This window comes from Labrus mixtus, chromosome 10, assembly GCF_963584025.1.
Source record: "Labrus mixtus chromosome 10, fLabMix1.1, whole genome shotgun sequence".
Taxonomy (NCBI): Eukaryota; Metazoa; Chordata; class Actinopteri; order Labriformes; family Labridae; genus Labrus; species Labrus mixtus.
In genome coordinates this window covers 18,923,835-18,940,944 of record NC_083621.1, presented here as the reverse complement: position 1 = coordinate 18,940,944, position 17,110 = coordinate 18,923,835, and positions in this window count along the sequence as shown.

Here is a 17,110-nt window from a genome sequence, read left to right as displayed (position 1 = left end):
CCCGCCATCTGTCCTCTTAACATTGCATGAGCGACGCCTGTTTCTGAAGCCTGAGAGCACGGAGAAGGATCCAGAGAGGGAGCGCTTGTTGAAATATATAATTCACATCTTCACCATTTGTCCCAACGAGCTGCCGTAGCGTGTTCACCCACCTTCTGCTTCCTCTCACAATTACAGAACAAACGCTCTCTGAATGGCTCACTGTCTCTGGATGCTAATTCATCCCTCAGGTTTTTTTTTTCTTCTTCTTTTTGTTTCTTCTCGTGGTGCAGCTGTTCGCGCTGACTGTTGGTGGGCCGACTACAGTAATTAAGCACCAATTAGCCCACCTTCAGAGCTGTATTAACGAGGCTCGACATCCCGCGGCCGGGGCAACAGGCTATAATCACCCAGCGGCCCCTCAGCGGGATAATGGTGCGGCCATGAACCGCTACTTACCCACTCGAGTCCTCGCCAGATCAGATGAGCAGCGTGACTTTGTGCACGCTGTTGATCTTCTTACCTCCAGTCAGGCTGTTGAAGCACGCCCGACTCCTCAGGATATAAGCTCTTTGATCCTCTTTCTGTTGTGTTGTTGCACTTTTGTTTGCTCTGGCGGCCCATAATTAGCCCTCCAAGTGTTTCAGAGGCTTTTGTGATGATGCAAAAGCAGCTTGTACAGTAAACAGGGGTTCCTTTCTGCAGCTCTCAGACCAACAAAACAGAAAAACTGCTGATTTCACTGATTACTTAGTTGATGCAACACTAATTATGGGCTTTATAGAAACGTCTAGGTTGTAAAATAAAACTGTTACGTGACATCTGACGACTGACTCAGGATGTCTTTAAGTTAAACAGCTTTACATGCGACTTTACTTCACAGACTTATTTCCACAATAAGTCTTGAATGTTCTGCTAGAGTTGTGGTTACTCCCATCATCTCAAAGTTTGAGAATGATGATGATGATACGTTTTCAGTCTTGTCTAATATCAAGTGAAGTTCAATGGTGTTAACAATGTCAACAACCAGTAGGATCAGCATCAAACAAGAAGCAGCAAATATAAGGTAAATAAAGATGGTGGAAACTCGCTATTCTTTTGCCTTCTAGGAAGCCAAACACAGGTTAAAATGTCAACACATTTGCACACAAAATTGAAAAAATCACGATTTCTACTGTGGATATTTAGAGTCTTCAGAGTGATAAGCTTTTTGATGATTAACAATTTGCCCTTGAATCTGGACCAGAAACAATCAAAAACATTCATATATACACTCCTGACCAAGTTTCTAATAAACCTTCTTGTCATTTCCCCAGGGGCAGACCTCCTGACTTTTCTTTGAGCGCTAATGGCCAAGTACAGAACGACATGTTCCTTTCATTACAAAGGTTTTGGTCATTCTCTCCACAATAAGAACAATGTTATATTTCATATGACCCCTAGTGAATCTTTGGTACTGTACCTGCAGAGGGGAAAAAAAAAGATAATTTTGGGAACAAGAGAGAGTAGCTACCTCCATGTGAATTGTAAGGTATATTCCTTCATCCCAGAGCAGCAACTTACTTAACCCTTGCAGTGCTTTAGTCTCCTATAGGCAACTAACTCAGGGAAAAAAAGGTTTTTTCATAAGTTTGAAAATGAAAGATATTTGTAAGTCTCAGAAAAAAAAACTGTTTAACTATTTGTTTTAGCATCATAGATTAGATGGCAAATGAATGGATTTGCATTGAATTTTCTGTGGATATTCATACTTCCCAGAGGAAGACCCGGTCTAATTCTTTGGCTCTTATCTAGTGCCAAAGGGCTGGATTGCAATGAAAGTTACTTGAAATAAACATCGAAATGTCAAGCTGTCGAGATGTCTAAAATTTTTGCAACAATCCAGACAAAACATACACATAAAGAAATGTATTGTTATGAAAGTGACAGAGCTAATTCATGCTCCCCACTGGATGACTCTGTGACATTATTTGTCCTGAATAGAATAAGTTCAATGACTTATTAGGCCGTACTATACAGTATATCTAAGTCATCTTCCTGTTTTTGTGTTTATCCACCATCATTCATTGTGCTTTATTTGCCTCCTCTAGGAGAGCTGCCTCGAGGTCTGAACACTGTTGTTTTGCAGGTTCCTCTACATGTAATTTAAAAGGATCATTTATCATCTCACCCACAGGGTCGGGTATTCATGGGTGAAACCTGTTCTCTCAGTGAGCCACCTCAGGCGCTGTGACAGACACAGATTTGCTCCTGGTGAAAAGTGTGAGGAGGTTGAGCCTGCGGCAGGGGATCTCTCCACCTGCTCCCGTCATCGTCCAAGAAAACAACAGCTCCACGCCGACAGGAAGCAAACAGCCTTTCATCTGCTCCGAGGAGCAGGTGACCGGGTCCGCCCCTGCCAGCCGGGCTGCGTGTGTTTATGGAAGCTCTGACCTCTGGCCCTGCAGATTGCATGCTTTCTGGGAGCGATTATTTGCCAATGGAGACATGCTTTTACATCCCCCTGCCCCCGTCAGCCGGGAGGGGATGGACAGCGGCTGACAGACGGGGTCGACCCCAGCCTCTGAGACTATGCAGTCCTGCAGAGATAATTGGCGAGCAGCGGGGTCATATTTGATGGAAACACACTTTGCAAATTTATCTGGAGGCAGCGATGTCAGAGCAGCAGCAGTGTCACAGTCAAACACTGTATTCATGGCTTTTCTTTCATTTCTCCTCCTGTTCTCTCAGCTCAGGCCTGATACGCCCGAGCAGAACAAATCCCCCCGCTTTGATTATGACAGCACTCAGAAAATTCTCCATCATGCTGGCTCAAGTCATTATTTAGTCCACATTTAAGAGCATGCACACAAACATTTTTCACTGTGTTACTTGTTTTACAACATGGACTGTTCACAGTGTCAGCCTCATCAAGCAATCTATAATAAGAAAAAAATACAACAATAGGGAAGATTTAATGAAGAAATGTGTTTCACTCTATAAAGTATCATTCACACTACAGCCAGAGTTTGGAAGCAACACAATCCTATTTAGTCGCTGAAGTAGAGTTTATTATTCTAGTAGAGGTCTTTTTTACTTTCCTCGCAACATTTGTTACATAAACCCTATATATCATAAAACTGGCTCCTTACTTGGCTTTAATGTGTTTGAGGGGAATAATCGTTTTTTTGCAGCCTTCCTTAAAACAGAACCCAGGTTCAAACTAAACTAATGGCACAAACACACAAAGAAAGCATGATATATTTTCCTTTTCATCAGTGCATTTCATTCAGGACTTAGTTTGAGAAACAAGCAGGAAGGCACAAGACTTTACAACAAAAATGTCAATAGAGTACAATATCTGGGGAATGTAACCTCATAAACGTTTTAGTATCAAGACGGGTGCTATTTGGATAAAAGGAGAAATCATGTAGCCAAAAACAGGGGACTAGATGTTAGACTTTGTGAAGAATAAAAAAAGCCTTGGGCTTGATGCCTACATGTCTTACAATTACAATTCACTTAGCAGACGCTTTTATCCAAAGTGATGTACATCAGAGAGTAAGTACTAATCCATTCATACACTAAAGCAGCGGGAGCAACGCGGGATTATGTGTCTCGCCCAAGGACGCATCCGACATGTTGCTAAACTGGGGATTGAGCCCTCAACCTTCCGGTTGGGAGGTGTCAACTCTACCAACTGAGCTACAGCTGCCATTAATTCTGTCTTAATTCTCAAGTTGCCATCAGGCCATGTGAAAGCTAAGAGCCAGCTCCCACATTAGTAAATCAGCAGTGGTTAATTGTCACAGGCTGAGGAAGCCACACCTGTGACAATTACCCACGGTAAACTTTGGCCCCCCAAAAAATACAGTCACTTTGCAAACCACAATACTCCCTACAGAGACTATGAAAGAGATAATCAAAAGATAACTCTACTTAATAACACAACAAACATCGTTTAAATTGAACAAACCAACTTTACAGAATGACACCTGAGGGAACTTATATACTGGTTAGGCCAAACCAAAATATTGCCAATGGGGTAAAACAAAATGGAGAGTAACTAGCTCAATGTTAAGCCAAAATAACTTAACCTAAGCCACCCCCCCCCCCCCCCCTTCAATCAAAGCATTTGGTTTGGCCCAATTAGCCACCACCTTGATAAGAGTCCACAGCCTTTAGACTCAGCTTTTACTTGATCAGGAAGTCACCTCCCTTGCCACACACAGACCTTAAAGACAATGAAAGTAATGATGGGAATGTGTTTGTGCAACTCCACAGTGTTAAATTGTATAAGATAATACTTGTGAGAGAGGGTTGGTGGATTTTAATCACACTGTGTGGCTCTAGTCATCACACATTACCTCACAAGCACAAAAGCCAGAGATGTGCATAGACCAAAGAAACATTAAGAGAAACTGGACTGCAGTAATGCGTTGTCAAGTACATGTGATTTGTTTGAGCGGCAGGGAGAACTTGGAACCACATGGAGGAAAGTGAAGCAGCCAACATGTCCGATGTACGACAAGCAGCAGATTCAGAGCAGAGACACATTCCCCATCCATAGATTTACACATTGAAATACAGTTAATGTTTATTTTTTTTCACTCTATTCTTTAATTTGAAGTTAGAATGATTTTACTTCAATTGTCTCCAAAAAATGATGTGAGCTTCAGTTAGCTTCGCACACCAAAAGCTGGTGGAATTGTCCTTCAGAGGGACACTTTTTATTCTGAGACTGTGAGGACAATTCAGAGCTGTGACTACAACACTTTTACTGCAGGAACAATCAGTTCTTCTACTTTTTCTGGAATATTTTTCACACAAGTATCTTTTGACAGCTTTGCCTGTCTATAAGATTGTTCAACACCAGGAAATACACTTGAGTAGATGGAAATAGAAACAAAATGTTAGTTTAGCTTATTTTTAGTATGCCGAAAAAGAATGAAGCGGCTTTCTGATATCTGTTCTGAACAAAAGTAACACTCTAATTAAACATATTTAAAGTATTTCGTAATCGTGTCTGGAAGAAAAAAAAAGGCATTAAAGCCTGAAAATATGAAAAACTAAATCCAAACGGATAAATTGTTTCCTCTAAGCATTTAAATCTCCATCTCCTGTCCTCTGCTGCCGCTGCTGCATCTTAAATATCTTATCTCACCATTTCCATTCACACTCTGTGGTTTCCATTGAAGTAGGGAATCCATTCCCATACTGTGGTATTGTGTCATTGTGCTAGATGAATATAAATTGCATCAATTTCCAGTGATAAATGCACAGACATTGTCTGTGGATGCAGCATTAGTGAGTAATTGGGAGGAAATGTCAGGGACACATTACAATATGCAGCAGTATACTAATGTGTTTATGTCTTGGTATTCTGTCGGAGGCTGTTTCATACTGATGCAGGGAAACAGAAAAACACAGCCAGGGCTCTAAAATCTCCCTACGCGAACACTTTTTCATTGTGCTGCAGCCTAGAAAAGTTTCCTTATTTGACGCGGACATCATTAAGAGATGATTGACAGCTCTCTTCTTCACTCAGACAGCAGCAGGCTCTCTTCACACACCTGATTGGACAAACACAACAGGCCCAACACTGTAATTGGAGTTTCAAATTTCAAACTCGCTATTGTAAAAATCGTCATTACAGTGTGCATCTCAATGTCTACATGCCATGAAGACAGACATTTCTTCGTCTTTTACGATATAACCGCCTGTTTAAAAGTTGTAAATGAGGACCCAAAGTTTTAGAAGGTGCATCTGTGTGTAAAGTTTTCTGTGGCTGAATAATGCAATTATTTTGCTTTTTTTTTCCTAATTCTTGTCAACAAATCAAAAGTCAAAACCATCAATGTGTTTCTCCAGCTCTCCATATCTTCCTACTCTCTCTCCTTGCAGGTTTGCGAAAAAATTAAACCTTAATCCTCCAGCATTAAAGTCATTTTCAAACATCCTGCATTTCCACCTGCCTGACGTCCACACTGTTTGGCTTCATGCACACTCGAGGCTTATGCTGCATTCACATGAATTCAGGCAGGTGGCAGAGATGGAGTCTAGACGTTGGCGGAGGTGGTGATAGAAGAATGCAGGATGTGATGAGGAGGGGGTTTCTGAGCCGGCCGTATGTGAACTCTGCTGAGCTGGGATGGAGGTGACTGGGGCGGAGGAGGGTCACAGTGATTGCACTGAAATGACAAACTGACTGTGGGAGAGAGAGAACAGATTTCAGAATTTGACAGCAGCAGGATGATTTGTTGAGAGAGGTTGCGGTAGAATCTGGCCGGTTTATTACTTAACGAGTAAACGTCCATAATCTGCTGATCACCAGAGCAGGGAGATCTGGCTAGGTCGTGGCTAAGTTGAATGAAGGAAAAAGAATGAATGTGTGAGGGAATATAATCAGTCTTTCTGCTTGAACCTACGTCTGAGCTCCATCAGTTCAGCCTAATGATTTTAATTTAATAGTTTCGGAGCTCTATGACTGAGAAAAAAGAAGGAATGTTTACTTGAATGGCTGAAATGTGTTGTCTTTGGAATGCCGAATCTCCTGTCTGCCCAGCAGATGTACCTTTTAAGTTACTAAAAAATATAGCTTGACCTTTACGTTTGTTAAAATCTGTACATAAGATATAAAAAGAGTTTTTTCCTTACATAAACCACATACTCTAAGCAGAAGTAACTGTTATTCTAAACCCCACTGGCATTTTTTCCTAGCGTCTGTATGGGAGTAAAAAAGTGATAACCCTTAATCATGGCTTTGCAATTATCCCAGCAGGAAGTTATGGAAGACCCCCCACTGAGTGGGAGGTTTTGAAGTGTTTACATTCAAAACTGTTTTTTTTTTTAACAGCCTTCAGGCCTGTTTAGGAATGTTTACAGTCTGAGTGTGAATTTTCCATCATATGAATATGTTATCTCTGTCTTGCATATTGTTTTACACTTGTTTAATCACGGGGAAGCCTGATAGGACTTTTATTTAAAGACCAAAGAAATATTTTTGCTTCATTTTGAAACCTAACTAACAAAAAGCTTCAAACACATTGAAATCTATAGATCAGTTGTTTGTTCAGAAACCGGTTTGATTATGATGTAGAGACCTCAGCATGTTTCCTGCTTCCTTTACTTGTGACTACAATCCTAACCGGAAATTGAACCTTAAAGAGATTGATCTCATGACGTTTGTTTCACTCAGTCTGTTCAGCAGGCCCCCTATTTGCATAGACAAAGTCCCTGATTCTCCGGTCTCTCAGGGAAGTTAAAATGTTATGTCACACTGTAATATTCCAGGTAGTCGGTCATATAAATGTTCAGAACCTAGAACCTGACAAAATGTTTTTTTATTTTATCACTTCCTGATTGAAAAAGCAACCACAAAGGGCGGCAGTAGCTCAATCTGTGGGGACTCAATTCAGTTGCCTCCTAGTTATCATTTAGGTTTGATAATCACTGATACCATCGAAAAGGCATGTACTTATTCAAGATGAATACACTGTCAGAATCGTCCATGGTGAGGAGGGACACAACACCAAGTCATCAGCAAAGTTGATAATCTAATGATTCTCATAATGGCTTTCTTTACAACACAAATAAAGAGGGTGGTGATAAAGAGACCACTGTACAATGTATTCTGATTTAAGGGGGTTTGCAAACACTGTCATATCAGCAGATAGTTGTGGTTCTCCACTTTATGTCCATCATGATCCGTGTCCGTATTTTTTTCTGCTCCAACTACCTCCTGCTGCGGACTCCATGCTGTCCACGCTGCACTCAGAGGGATTAAAACCATTAACACAATTTATATCAAACATCCTCCATCAAGCTAGTCATCTTCCCATCCAACCACCTCCATCCCCCTGCTCTCTTCTTCTGCCTTCACTCCATTCCCCTCTTTCCCCCTTCTCCCCTGCATCCACAGATAATCTAATTGAGGCCGCTGCTGTGGCCTGAGGATCGTTACCGCTCGGATGCTTCAGAACACACAGAGATCCGAGCTTCATTAGAATAAGACGGATTGACAGTTCGTGTGGTAAAAAAGAAAAAAATTAAGAAATTAAAGAAGGGGAGGTAGCTGCGAGGGTGGGGGTGGTGTTGGTTGTGCCGGATAAATCATCTCTGATTGGGTGGACGGTCAGTGAACTGTACGAGAGTTAGCCAACAGGCCTGTCTGTCCGAGTGGAACAGACAGGCCTTCATGATGGAGCTGAGGGCTTGTAGAGGTAGAAAAGCCATATATAAACTACGTCCATTTACCATGGGTGGGGGAGTTTGGACGGAGGGGGGAGTCACGCATTAAATGAAACCAAATGAACTAAGAGATCTGCGAGCCTCTCATTAAAATTAAAGTGCTCATTAAAGCTAATTGCCAATTTAAGGAGAATCTGAGGAATCTATCCGGCCCGCTCCCCGCTTCAAATCTGTCAATCAAAGCCAGCAAAAAAAAAGACCCCCGACCCCCTCCACTAGCAACCCGCACTCCCCTTTCCACAAACTGGGCTTCACATCATCAACCAGAAAAAAACACATTTTATTAGACTTTAAAGGTCTAATCTGGGCCAAGACTTTTTCTACATTACATCATAGGGACATAAGTAAAATACAAAACAAATGAAAATCAGTACCATTTCATCAAGGTTAATTTATTGCTGTTCTGGAGCTTTTATTGATATCCTGTTCTCTCCATCTGGAGTTTAATAAGTTGTCTTTGAATTGGAGATTCAAATGTCCATTCAAGGCCTCTGTTTAGGAAGAAAATGTGATTTTGTGATATCATTTTTGAACTGGGTCTGAGGTTGTTTTGTCAGCTTGTTTTTCAATGATGATCTAAAAGTTATTTTGAAACATCTAATCTCAAAAACCAATTGAATCATGCAAGTTGTCAAGAGTAAACTTTAAGGGCTCCAAAAATTAACTGAATGACCAGTGGCAGCTGATCAATGGAGGGTGATAGGGCACCAGACAGACCTTCACTGAATAAGATTTTTTTGTAAATCTTTTTTTAATTCAGTCTATTTACAGCTTTAAAATGGCAAAGTACAAATCAAAACTTTGCAGTTATTGAGTAAAATATTTATAAAATCTGCAGTGAAAATGTAGATTCAAAATGTTACAGGTCTAAAGTGACCTATAGGTTATGTATTTCCAGTGTTTGGCGGTAGAATCCAGCACATTTGTTCATCTTAAATACAACAGATAGGATCGTTGATGGGCACATGAAAAATTGGCCTGTGAATGCATTACACACCACCACCCCAAAAGTAGGCAGCAGAGGGATATGATCCATGACCGGAGACATAAAGAGCGAGACATGCAGTGTCACTGGATCAGAGCATTGACTGTTCATCAACGTAGATCAAACGAGCATGAGTCAGCAGTTGTTTTTTTTAGAGTTTAGAGTTTAGGAAACATATGCCTATAAGTATCTTCTTATACAATATTATAGCCAGGGTGGGAGGTTGTGTCAGGCTGCAGTCCTCCACTGTAGAGCAGGCCAAAAATACATTTTTAATGTTTGGCTGCCTTAAACACTAATGCAACGTTTTGATGTCAACCTCCAACCACCACTGCTGGACTGAGGCCACTCACTGTTACGTTTACTTGACTTCATGTTCCTCCAACTGCCTTTTATCACTTCTGTTTGCTAGAAACAGTTTAACTCTGACTGTTGTGCCTCCTCCTGACAGGTGTGGTGGCACCAACTTCACTTGCTAACGTCCAAACCACCAGGAGATGGAGGAGGAGGCCTCCAAGATGTGCAGTCGAGTGTCATTCATTTCACTAGAAATCCCTCCAGGATAACTATTTACTCACAGACACGCAGAAGATTCACACACAGTACATAACACACAGACATAACACACACACAATCGCACACATACCTTGAGGCGGAGGCTGAATATCAATAGCGTGTCAAGCACATCTTGGATCAGTTAAGCTCTCAGTGAAAAAAGCCGCCGGCTGGTCATGGACAAGCATCAAGCTGGTGTCAGCGAGGTCGACCTGCACGACCAAACTGGCTGCATGTCTCCTACGGCGCCGCCGCCGCGCATAGATCCATAACCCATCGTCAGCGGGCCAGTGGCTCGAACCACCCCTCAAATTCAGAGTGAGATTTACAAAAACAAAACTTCACTCAGAGCAGAAGAGAACACCTGGAGACAGATCAGTGGTTATTTATGATTTATTTTTCTGGATGGATGTTCATGGTGCATGTGTTCAGCTACGGGCCATGGAATGTGCTGTGTATATTCATGAATGTCTGACCTTCCCTACGGCACTAACATCAGGTCAGAACTTTCTCCTGAGCAACACTTTTAACTCGCCAAACACCATCCGGATAAGAACAAAACTTTTACATGGAAATTCTTGGAAAGGGCTCTTGTTTTGGTGACCTACTGACCATTTCTCTTTTGCCATCATGGGAAATAAAATCCTAAGTGTGCGCGAAATTTATTAAAATGTGATGAGCAAATTTACCTAAAACAAAGTAGTTACAATCTTACTTCTCTGAGAATGAACGTTACAAATGTTATCAATCTGTGATCTTGCATTTACCGTCAGCGTAAGGAAAGAAAACCAACGCTAGGTAGGCTGTGGGGTAAAATGTCAAATCTGGGCCCTGTTTTGGCAAACACACCAGTTTAACAAAGTACTTTGTTATATCACTAAGGTATGGTTTTAGAAAATCTTCTTATATTTCACTACATTTTATCTTAGGCTAGCGGGCTACATTGGGACCAGCTCAACTTTTGGTAGTTGTGTACTTTCTGTAGGGTCAAAATACCTCACAAAAGATGACACTTGAGAGAAGTGTTTCTTGGGGCAGGGCCAAACTGAACACTGCACAAAACCTACATTTGATAACAGTATTCACTGATGACACAATATCACAATGTATGAATATAATAAATGTGTTTTTTTTCTGTTACAGTTTGAAAAAAGACATCACATGGCTAAGTGAATACAAAGTGGCTCTGGGCAGAACTCAGGATGGTGAACTGTTGTTTGTTGCAGCTTGTAAACTCAATATTCAGATTGGTCCCCTCCTCTTGGGCTCCTCATAGGCTGGAGGTTTATTGTGTATGTTTACTGCTTGTACCAACTAGCTATTGTAGAATATTACACTTGTTGTAATGGTAACATGTTTTTTGGTGAGCATCCCAGAGTTGATTTGGCCTGTATAGTAAACAAACATGGCTGCCGCTGCACATCTCCAGATGTTGCTCCTCTACTCTTCCAGTTTTGACTTTAGGTGTTTGCATTTTATTTTATTTTATCATTTTCTTACCTTCTTTCTTCTCTCCCCTCTCCTCTTTAGTGTAATCTTAAAATACTGTAACAGAAAACAGATTGTTCCTCTTATTGACATGTTTTCTGTTCAGAGATGTAAAGACGGCGTCTGCTTTCAGCCTCTTGCAGCAAAAAACCTCTCAAAACACACACAGACAAATACACATGCTCACACTCCCGTCCAGGCCCTGCAGGTATAACAGGTTCAGAGCGATTTTTAACATGTGTGTTTATGGGTCCTAATTAGTCGACGGTGTGTGAGAAGGTACGATTCGTAACCAGCTCCTGACAGCTCCGTTTACCTTGCTGAGCTTTCACCAAATTGGACGATTACTCACTCGGGCGGGTAAACATGACACGCGATAATTGGCGCTTGCAGATTACACTTATTAGTATGATGTATTGATCCTTCTGGGGGAGTGCGGCCATGATTGAAATCTACAACGGCTGTTTCCTGTTTATCTGTGGCAAAAGGTCAAAGAAAAGGATATTTAAAACAAGTGAGCTTCAGACTTTTTTCCTCTTCAACAAGACAAAATCAATAATACAGCTTGAATTTGCCATGAAGTTTTGCTTTCTTGTCACATCTTGTTAACATGAATATTAATTTCCTTGTTAGCAACAGAACACGTTAGTTTATCTTTCCCAGATGAAAGTAATTGACAGACCGTTTACACAGCAAACACTCCTCTCAGGAACAAAAACCTCAGGTGGAACTAATAACACCAATAATGGTCTTGTTCCAGCGATTCCTGCAAAGTAATGCAGCAATTAGTGCTGTTATCGATTACACCTGTGTTTGACAAGTCTGCTGTTTAAATAAAGCTTGTCATGTTTTTATTATTATTTTTTTTTTTACTTCTACTTCACCAAATTGTTGAAGAATCTGAACTCCAGAGGGGAAGTGTAGGCTAGTTGCTTCCAACTAGAGTAACCCTCACAGATAGTTCAGATGAATTTAGGTACCCTGCCATTGATTTCCACTTTTCATCCTGCAAAAAAGCAGAAGTGAAGTGTAAAAGATTTAAGGGTGGCTTGGACAGCAGTTGTACAACTGCTACTCTTCTTATGCCATTTTTGATCTTGTTTCATTACTTAAGCTAACTTTTGCTATTCTGTATAGAGGCTATGCACGTGTCATCACCGCGGTTACACCAGCTATGTGTTGGGGTCGGTGTTCCTGTTGCAGGATGTTTTGTCTTTAGGGCCGACTGAGGAGTGCGTGTCCAGACGAGAAAGTGATGTCAGCACAGCCAGACATGTTTTGGAGCTACAACCACTAAAAATAAAGTTGTCTATAAAGTCTGCATACAATTTAAACCTACTCACTGTCAATTTCAGGACTTTTTTCCCCTTGATTTTCTCTTGATTCGAGAGTGTTAAAACCCGGATCAACCAACTATCTTTTCTCTTGCAAGACTTGCAAAACTAGAGAAGCTGTTTTTTTTTTTAATTCTGGAAATTTAAAAGTAAATTTCAGATATGAACTCTCTTCATCTTTACCTTTCAAATGTGTGGGAGGGGACCCGGATGACTCCACTTGATGGAAGGGATTTCCTGCACTTTATTTTGAACAGTAGCCTGATATACCTGCATCAGCCTGTTGCACTTGATCACCACAAACATCATAAAAGAGGAAACATTTTTCTTCTCCCTGCTCTCCTTCAGCTGCTCTGGCTGGGAGAGATGAATGAGGGCGAAGCGGTTGCGAGGGTCGGGACAACTGGCAGCTTCGATTAAATGTTAAATGATGAAGAGGGGGGCGAGCTCGAGCAGCAGGGACAGCTCACCTGTCATGGCCCCCCGTCGCCCCCCGCCACTGTCCCCTAGAAACGCCAGAAGGACCGCCGAACAGGCTGATTCATGACCCTGCTGGCACGAGGCTCTCCAAACAATTTAAGGATAAAGTATTGTCATTTTTAAAGCCCCTCTCGCTCTCCTCTGCCCGTTTAACGTCTGACACCACATTCTTCCTGCTCCTGCCTCAACCCCGCTCTTCTTCTGTGGTTAAGGACTTCCCGTAAACTGATGACCAGATCATTTTGTCAAAGAGGAACAGGCAGCATTGCTCTGACTCAGGAGAGCAGACTGTTTGTCATAACAGAAGTTTACAGGCTCTGCTCACTGAAGCGTAGAAAATGAAAGCATTATTTGAACCGCTGCATTTATTGATGACCTACGTACATGTGCTATCTGTTGTCTCCTGGCTATGAAGCCAGCCAAATAACACTTTGTGGAGAATTCAACAAGAAAATGTGGTTTTAAAGGTGCACTTTCACAAAATCACATTTTTTTTTTTTGTCCTTTCAAATGTTTTAAGTTAAATTAAACGTACAATATGTAGAATTTTATGACAACGTTTACATTCAAATATCTAAATTAATTCAAAATTGACTAAACATTTGATATATTTTCTTTCTTTGTTGAGTATGATGACCTCAAATATCAAATCCAGAGAAATCCGTAATTTTACAGTTGTAACAGGACGGCGGCCGCTATGACTGACAGCATTTTTATCGTTGCCGAGGAAACACAGGATGTTACGTCAAAGACCGCTACATAAGTAAGCGGGAATTGCTACTGAAAGCTCCTGTACTGCTGCTGTATGTGCTGCTGTGATAAAAACGTCATGTCAATTATACTTAGATACATGAACATATTCTTTCCTTAGGTCTTGTTCGCCCATTCATCTTAGCAGTAGCAGAGAAAACTCCCATGATTCCCCACTAGCCATGACATCATCTTTTGTTATTGTCGTATTGATTGAGAGCCCCCTGGCGGCAGAATGTACAGTAGTTTACAATAGTTTTTTTTTTTTTTTTACAGTGTATCAGTCATTCATTGTCCAAAATCTACTAATTATTTTTACTCGCTTTTGATGAAGCCTCACCCAATGCTTACCTGTGAAACATTTCCTCTTTGTGGTTAATGTGATCAGAGCAAAGTGAATCAAACTGCGATTTGTCTGTTAAGGATTGTTCTCGGAGCAGCTTCTTCTTCCTCCTTACCTTCATTCTTTGCCCCCCTCCCCAGTAATTAGACCAAGACAACATAATAAATCAATACACAAGTGCTTGTCTGGAAGCTGAGCCACTTGAGGAGCTCGGGACATTAATGCATTGAGCAGAGACACAGACATAACGCTGTAATCAATCCTGCTTCACAAATCAACTTATCCCGCCCGCTGGGGAACCCTCCTATGCTTCTTTTAAAACCTGCTCTTGATAAATCCACTTCCTGTACATTAACGCAGGTCAGTGGCTCCTACCTCGGAGGTGTAAATGACCGGCTGGTCTTTGGCACTTAAAAAGAAGCACACTGTATACCAGATATTGAGTTTTCTATATCCAGTAATGCCATGAAAACAAGATTACAGCCGCATCGGTGCACACTGTGTCTGCAGGGACTTCTGGGAAGACACCTGTGATCGTACCTGGTGGTTTGTCACAGCCAGAGGGGTGTAGTGGCCTTAATGCATCACATTGACACACATTATACTGATAGTATTACCTCCACAGTGATTGGATCCAGAAAAAAAGGATGAAAGAGGGTCTGGTGTCAGAGCTTTTTGGTCTGCTGACAGTTATAAAAATAAATACTTACAACTCAGGATGAATATTTGCTGCAGATACTGCTGAAAAGAGCTAAGAAATAAAGAACATAAATGAAAAAAGGACATCCCTGCAGATTGTTGTGAAAATGATGGAAATATGATGATGATTGAAGTTTTTTACTTTCAAAGAATTACATTTATTTTGAGGGAAAATGTAAATGTAACAATCACCCATTCAAGAACAATCTGAAATTATATTACTCTTTTTGATGGCACATTAGAAGCAAATATGTTTATTTGGATTGGACTATTTTACTACCCAGTCATTTATTCCCTAATTCTACTCCAGTCCTGTTGGTGGTGGCAGTAGTAGTACTTGGTATGATGATTCAAAAGATTTTTGCTTTGTCTTGTGACACTTCCCTCTTTGAATGGTGTAGAAACCTTTGAGTCAGTTTGGTTCCACACCTCCTGAGGGAAGAATGATAAGCTCATGTTAATTATGTCTACCTTTGTCATTGTAGTACACACCATGTCTTTTCCCATGACTTGCAAATTTTTGTTTTCAATAAAACAGAGCATTCAGAAAATAATCTCTCAAACACACTAAAAAAACCTCCTTTTTAAGTTTGTTGCACTCTTTGTTTGTGTCAGACCTTAAATCCCTCAAGTCATTACCGAATAACCTATTGTTGAGCCTTTACACTCGATATTTAATGGGGCTGTGAACCCTGTACACATTAGTATTCGTTCATATTTAATGTTATAAAGTCAGTAATATTTTTTAATGTAAAACCCTTTTCCTGTTGAAGATTAATAGTATTGTGTAAGAGACAGGGTTGGATATTTTTGTTCATTTTGCACTGATGAATCAACCATTAAGGTTCCAACTGTCAGTCACCTACCCTTATCTAAAAATAAAAATGGACCTGACTATCAGATCCACCCACTTTCCACCTCCATGGCTTTGAATCATGGGTAATATGTTTCTATTTTAAAGGGCTGTCTCATTCTCCATCTCTCACCTTTTCTTCATCATCATCGATCGCTGCACCTCCTCCCCTTCTGCCATCACGCTGCATTCACAAACATTAGATAAATGGCTGCTTTTGTCGCCATAAAGTGACACAATGTAATTTAAAATTTATTACCTTGATTTATATGACAGGTTCAATTGATTTTAATTAATTCGGCAGGCAGAGAACAAGCATTACTAAGGACACACATTATGCTGACAGAGATTTATGCCATAAATGAGGTGGCATTCCTCATTATGCAAGTTTATAATCTATCACCTCTTTAAAATGCAATTATGTATTATTAGACTAATGGCAGAATACAATTCAGAGCAGAGAGAGAGAAAAGGTAATCATTCTGAGAGTGAAATCAAATGAATAGTGAATATGGTTTAGAGGGAAAAAGACTAACCAAAGTTTCCTATTACACATAAGTAAGACTTGGTAATTATATGTGGGTAATGAGTCGACATTCCTACATGTTTTGATTATGCTTGGAGGGGGGAAAAAAATCACCTCCGCTCCATTTGTCTTCTCATTAGCTTTAAATCTCTGTTAGCACAGACTGACTTCCTTTCATAATTACACACAGTCAGTCAGATCTGCTGCTGCAGGCAAATAACAACCAATGCATCACTGGAGTTAAAAGTTTCTCGTAACCAAACTCAGACTCTTCTGAGGTATTTCTTCGACCTTTCTGTGACCTTTCTGATACCACAGTTTAACAACACCTTAATGCTCATTACACAGCAGAAAACAAGAACGATGAATCTAACACAATCATTTACAAATCTCAGCTTCCTTTGTGAGGCAAAGAAGTAAAAGTTTGACCTCAGGGTGGTGTCCTGTTGTCATTCATTTCGAAGGGCTTTACCCATGGACTGTATAGTGAAAAAAAAACTGAGTGGTAAAGTCACTTTTGTTGACTGCTACTTTGGTGTCTTTTTTTCAGTTGGCCATTTTGGCTGTCACCGTCTTGATCTTTGGAGCCAAAAGTGACCACATGTGGATGAAAAGGTGAAGCTGTAGAAAAGCCTAACACTAGCATGACTCATCCATAATTCGTTGTACCTGAGGTAGGCCTTTTAGGACGATGAAATGAGTGTTAAATAGAAGAACTTTCTTTAGTCAAATTGAGTAAGGATAGGGGAAAATGCAAATATCAAGTCACAAGAAAACTCCAAGGTTCACTTTTTTATGTTTTGCGTTTTGTCCATTTGACTTCATGACCACCCATCAAGAGCTTTAATGAAGGTCAACACGGGGCCACCTGTGATAAACACATCAAGCC